Here is a 6997-nt window from a genome sequence, read left to right on the forward strand (position 1 = left end):
ACAATATTTTTCCTGGATGTGAACAAACGCTATACATTAAAATCTTATGCTCTCTTTAAAACAGAAGATATTAAGTGATAATTAACCTCTGGCTCTCAAAATGTATTTAATAGAGGTTTATAATACTAATTTCTTAATTACCTAATTAATTTTTCAGGTTTTATGTATTAATATTGACCACACAGGCATCAACCTTTAGGATCAGGAAGTAATTTTTTCTTATCATATAATTTTATAGCATTGTTTAATGGTGATAATACAAATTCATTATTCATAAATTGAAAATTTTAAAAAGTAAGAGATTGATGCACATTTTGTCATAAATCTCTTATGGTATGACCTCATATAAATGAGACCAACAATGTAAGAATCACACTAAAAATTCTCAATCATTATTTTGTCTAGCAAATACAAAGAAATGTTTTCTTTAAAATATGTGAAACTATTCAGGTTAATTATCATATAAAATTGACCAGAATATTATTGTCTTTGATATGGAGTTTCCTGTTTTGACAAAACAGTGACATCCTACTAAGAGAGTCCTCCATAGGATCAGGTGGTCAGGGAATACATTCATTTTATATCACTCACAACTCTTCTCCCGATTGATATATCCTTGAATTTATAGTATTGTTCATGGTTAAAAGACTCTCTACAACCTTAACCAGAATCTCCTGGCCCCAGAAAAAGTCACCTTACACTATAACTAAACACTGAGAGAGCTGAGATACTGGACCCTGTGCTTTCTCCATTACACAGCTCCCAGTAGAAAGAGGTGGAGTCAGTCTGCCACTGAAGACTCCCATTCTCACACAGCATCCCGGTGTCTCACAAACTTTCCTGTCAACATATTAGCAAAAGGGGAGGCCAAACCTTAGAGAGATGATTCTCAGTTCCAGCAATTAAAACTTCAATATCAGTGTGATTTTGTTTTCTATTCACACTTAGCATGACCCCACATCAAACCTGCCTATCCAAGTGCACATTCTCCCTCTCTAAAGTTATTCATCCTAAAATTAGCAAATATTTAAGTCAGCTATTTTGTTGTTGTGACAAAAAGATCTCACCAGAACAACTGTAGGGGAGGAAAGTTTATTTAAGATTTCATGGTTTCAGAGGTCTTAGTCTGTAGAAGTCTGGCTTCATTTCTCCAGGCTTCAGGTAAGGCAGAACATTTTAGAAGAGAGTGTGGCAGAGGGAAGCAGCTCACATCACAGTGATCCGTGATCAGGAAACAGAGAAAGAGTCAACTCTCCGGGATACCAATATATACCCCAAACCACAACCCAATTCCCACCTCCTCCAACCACATCCTATCACTTCAGTTACCACTCAGTTAATCCCTATCATGGGGATTAACTAATTGATTGAGTTTAGACTCTTACAACTCAATCATTTCTCCTCTGAACCTTCTTGATTTTTCTCAAGCATGAGCTTTTGGGGGACACCTCACATTCAAGCCACAAAAGCAAGACATTTTAGGTGTAATAACCTGGAACCAAGAAGTAGGACCAACTTGTTTCTATCTGTTTCTTTCTACTTCCAGATTGTTGTATTTTTCCTTTCCATCTGAACCATAATAAGAATTTTCTTGATGATTAAAACAACTTTGAATTCTTGGAGAAATGGTGGAAATATAGTTTTATTAAGAAAACAGAAAATCATGTCTAACTTCTACAATTTTGCATCAACAGAGAAGAGGTGTGTAAGGAATTATTGAGTATGCCTATCAGATTACACACATGCAATCACTGAAGACTAAATCTGTACAGAAATTCACATCCATTTATACAGTAAAATAGAAAGAGAAACGAAACTTCTGCTGTCTCCATGAGAGATAAATGGTTGCTCCTGCCATAATTTTCTAGATCCTTCTGAGAGACTCCTGAACAAATTTTGGAGTTATAGTATTATAGTGGTTACAGTTTTAAGATCAGAAAGGTCTCAGCTTTGCATTTTAAAATCAGCAAGTTGAGCCTATTATTGGGCATATTATGTTTTTATGGGCATAGATATAAAAACTGGAATTTCCTTCTTACTTACTGAAAGAAAATATTATCACTTTTCTCTTTTAATTCCTTTAATAACAGAATATCTTGGAACTCATATCCAGGTTTGTTTTTCTCTAGCAATCTTTAGTGTGTCAAATACCTATATCTGTCATACAATGCAATACATAAGTTGCAACTTGCTAGCAATATTAGAAAAAGTCACACTGAATAACTTGGTATCTGGGTTATTAGAAATAAAGGCTAGAATTGTATAACTGAAAAATGAAACATATGTATGTCAGATTGCATATAGTATCATGCTTTTGAGAAATGCAGAAATAGTCAATAGTCATATTTCTATGAGAAACCAATAAAGATGCTGATGCTGCAGGATGGATGATTTTTCTTAAAAATGTATATGTAGAAAATAATAGAACTTATTGATATTTGTCAAAGTGTATTATATCTGTCTCTCAGTGTTCCTTGTACACACTCCTAAGTAAGTCATTCCAAAGATAAAAACTCTTTAGTCTGTTTAAACATAATTTTTGTTAGAGTAAACAATTTCTCTAGACTTTGTGATTTCAATACTATTTCCCATACATGTTTAATTTTATTACAACATTTCTATGAATTTAATACCATAAAATCTTATGTACAATAAAAAAGTAATGTTCAGAAATACCAATTGAGTTCTCCAAGGTCAAACAGTTAGTGTAAATTCAAATTTCTGACACCAAAGCACAGTTCCCAAAATCGTGTCTGTCTTACTTACAGATTTATATTAATATCTGGGCACATAAAAGTAAAGTGCAAGTCACATTCTTTGACCTGCAAGAATATAATATTTTGGGGGATAGAGAGATAAAAATATGAATATAAAGAGTTTAAATATTGATTGCACATTATGAAGTTTACATAATACCAAATCGTATAATACAAGAAATACATGCTTTATAGATTTAGAAAAAAATGATCACATATGTTGAACATTTCAGGCAAATATTCATCATAGAAGGGGAACTTACGTTTTACCAAAAAAGGTGGTTATAATTTTGAAGGTCTTGGGAAACAAAGTCAAAACACTGTTTTAATTGTGTTTCAATTGATTCTTGAAAAATTAAGACATTAGTCCATGTGAGTTAGTTATAGTTAAGAAACACATGCAAAGTAAAATCTGCAACTACATAAAGAGAAATAATCAGTACTCTTATAGCATTAATTTGACAAAAAGTTTGTTATGTTCCAGTCAATAAATATAGTATTTAAAATTTATGTTATAATCTGATATTAATAAGGCTTTGCAAAGTAATCAGAAAGATTAAAGTCTGCGATTCTTTTTTTTAAATGTTTATTTTTCAGTTGTAGTTGGACACAACACCTTTATTTATTTATTTATTTATTTATCTATCTATGTATTTTTTTTTTTTATGTGGTGCTGTGGATAGATCCCAGGGCCTCACACCTGCAAGGTGAGCACTCCACTGCTGAGCCACAACCCCAGCCCCAAGTCTGCAAGTCTTAAGATTCTGTTTTTATGTTTTGCATTTTTTTGTTATTGTTGTGATTATTTTTAGTTTTTATTACAAACAGAAGCTGTTGTATAACTCAGGCCCTGAGTTCTTACACTTATTTGTCTTCTATTTACAAAATAAAAAGACCAAAATCTTCTCAAATACATTTCTTTAGAGAAATGGTACTTTCAAGGCACAGTGGAAAGTGTCTATCACAGAACATGGGTCCACAAGTATGGCATGTACAGGAGTCTGTACTGAAGGTCTATGGACAAATTGGCAGTACTGATGCCAATTTTTTTCCTCATCTTTTTCATTTTAAGTTTTAGCTCTTCATATTACACAATCTTTTTTATTATTTTTTCATTTATATTTTTAATTAATTTTTTAATTTATATATTACAGCGGAATGCATTACAATTCTTATTACACATATAGAGCACAATTTTTCATTAATCTGGTTGTATACAAAGTACAATCACACCAATTTGTGTTTCATACATGTACTTTGGATAATAATATCCATCATATTCCACCATCATTTCTAACCATATGGCCCCTCCCTTCCCTTCCCTTCCCACCTCTGCCCTATCTAGAGTTTGTCTACTCCTCCCACACTCCCCCTCCCTGCCCCATTATGAATCAGCCTCCTTATATCAGAGTAAACATTCTGCATTTCTTTTTTGGGGGTTGCTAACTTCACTTAGCATTATCTTCTCTAACTCTATCCATTTACCTGCAAATGCCATGATTTTATTCTGATTTATTGATGAGTAATGTTCCATTGTGTATATATGCCACATTATTCTTTATCCATTCATCTATTGGAAGGCATCTAGGTTGGTTCCACAGTTTAGCTATTGTGAATTATGCTGTTATAAACATTTATGTGGCTGTGTCCCTGTAGTATGCTGTTTTTAAGTCCTTTGGGTATAGACCGAGGAGAGGGATAGCTGGGTCAAATGGTGGTTCCATTCCCAATTTTCCAAGAAATCTCCATACTGCTTTCCATATTGTCTGCACCAATTTGCAGCCCCACCAGCAGTGTATGAGTGTACCTTTTTCCCCACATCCTTGCCAACACTTATTGTTTTTTGTATGCATAATAGCTACCATTCTGAATGGAGTGATATGAAATCTTAGAGTGGTTTTGATTTGCATTTCTCTAATTGCTAGCGATGATGAACATTTTTTCATATATTTGTTGATTGATTGTATATCATCTTCTGAGAAGTATCTGTTCAGGTCCTTGGCCCATTTATTGATTTTTTGTTTGTTTGTTTGTTTGTTTTGTGTGCGTGTGCTCAGCTTTTTTAGTTCTTTATATACCCTAGAGATTAGTGCTCTATCTGATGTGTGAGGGGTAAAGATTTGCTCCCAAGATGTAGGCTTTCTATTCACCTCACTAATTGTTTCTTTTGCTGAGAAGATATTTTTTAATTTGAGTCCATCCCATTTATTGATTCTTAGTTTTAATTGTTGTGCCAAAGGAGTCTTATTAAGGAAGTTGGGGCCTAATCCCACATGATGAAGATTAGGGTCTACCTTTTCTTCTATTAGATGCAGAGTCTCTGGGTTTATTCCTAGGTTCTGGATCCACTTTGAGTTAAGTTTTGTGCACTGTGAGAGAGATAGGAGTTTAATTTCATTTTGTTTCATATGGATTTCCAGTTTTCCCAGCACCATTTGTTGAAGATTCTATCTTTTCTCCAATGCATGTTTTTGGAGCCTTTGTCTAATATAAGATAATTGTTTTTTGTGGGTTAGTCTTTGTGTCCTATATTCTGTATGATTGATCTACCAGTTTGTTTTGGTGCCAATACCATGCTGTTTTGGTTACCATTGCTCTTTAGTATAGTTTAATATCTAGTGCTGTGATGCCACCTGCTTCACTCTTCCTGCTAAGGATTGCTTTAGCTATTCTGGGTCTCTTATTTTTCCAGATGAATTTCTTGACTGCTTTTCTATTTCTATGAGGAATGTCATTGGGATTTTGATGGGAATTGCATTAAATCTGTATAGTGCTTTTGGTAGTAGGGTCATTTTGATAATATTAATTCTGCCTATCCAGGAGCAAGGTAGATCTTTCCATCTTCTAAGATGTTCTTTGACTTCTTTCTTTAGGGTTCTGTAATTTTCATTATATCGATCTTTCACCTCTTTCATTAAGTTGATTCCCAATTTTCTTTGGGGGGGGCTATTGTAAATGAGGTAGTTTTTTTTCCCTTTCAGAGGATTTATCACTGATATATAGAAATGCATTTGATCCATGAATGTTGATTTTATATCCTGCTACTTTGTTGACTTCATTTAATAGTTCTAGAAGTTTTCTGGTGGAACTTTTAGGTTCTTCTAGGTATAGAATCATTTCATCAGCAAATAGTGCCAATTTGAGTTCTTCTTTTCCTATCTGTATCCCTCTAATTTATTTTGTCTGTCTAATTGCTCTGGCCAGTGTTTCAAGAAATATGTTAAATAGAAGTGGTGAAAGAGGGCATCCCTGTCTTGTTCCAGTTTTTAGAGGGAATGCCTTCAATTTTTCTCCATTTAGAATTATGTTGGCCAGGGGCTTAGCATAGATAGCCTATATGATGTTGAGATATGTTCCTGTTATCCATAGTTTTTCTAGTGTTTTGAACATGAAGGTGTGCTGTATTTTGTCAAATGCTTTTTCTGCATCTATTGAGTTGATCATATGATTCTTATCTTTGAGTTTATTGATGTGATGAATTACATTTATTGATTTCCATATGTTGAACCAACCTTATATCCCGGGGATGAATCCCACTTTATCGTAGTGCATGTTCTTTTTGATATGTAAAAATATGGAACAGTTCACGAATTTGTTTGTCATCCTTGCATAGGGGCCATGCTAATCTTCTGTTTATCATTCTAATTTTAGTATATGCGCTCCCAAAGCAAGCACTAAAATTCTTTAAATAACTTTTGGCCTTTGTAAATTTGCATAACTGAATTAATCCCAAAGTTCTTAAATATCCATCTGATTTCAATCCATCATTAGAGTCCAAGAATTATGCTGAATTGTCTTACAAAAATGCAAGTAATTTGAAATAACATGTTTGTTTTTCTTTTTCTCAAAATTTAATTTGAACTGAAATGACTGTCTAACATCAGTATTACAAATGACATGACCAAATTTATCATGGTCTAAAAAATAAATATTACAGACAAATTTCATCTATTAAGCAAATAGGTAATAAACAGTATTTATTTTATAGTGTTGTATTTTGACTTTAGGAAATCTGGACAACAAAGCAATCCAAAACGGGGCAAATTAAAACATTTCAATCTGCTAAATAAATTCTTGAAAAAATGTATACACTAATAAAAAAAGTTTAAACTCTACATTAAGCACATAGGGCTAGGATGAATAATTGAGAAATAATAACCCAAATAAGATGATTCCTCAATTAGAGGAGGATTTGGAATATATGTGCTATGAACATAATTTCTAAACTTAAGATAAAATGT

General features: G+C 33.1%; 1 non-coding gene across 1 annotated transcript; it reads right to left on the reverse strand.

Annotated features, from left to right (window-relative positions):
- Positions 1 to 6324: 6324 nt before the first annotated feature.
- LOC143398797 (U6 spliceosomal RNA) lies at positions 6325 to 6431 on the reverse strand. Its single transcript, XR_013091380.1, has one exon. It is a non-coding gene; the product is annotated as a U6 spliceosomal RNA (small nuclear RNA).
- Positions 6432 to 6997: the final 566 nt, after the last annotated feature.

This window comes from Callospermophilus lateralis, chromosome 4, assembly GCF_048772815.1.
Source record: "Callospermophilus lateralis isolate mCalLat2 chromosome 4, mCalLat2.hap1, whole genome shotgun sequence".
In the NCBI taxonomy this organism is placed as follows: domain Eukaryota; kingdom Metazoa; phylum Chordata; class Mammalia; order Rodentia; family Sciuridae; genus Callospermophilus; species Callospermophilus lateralis.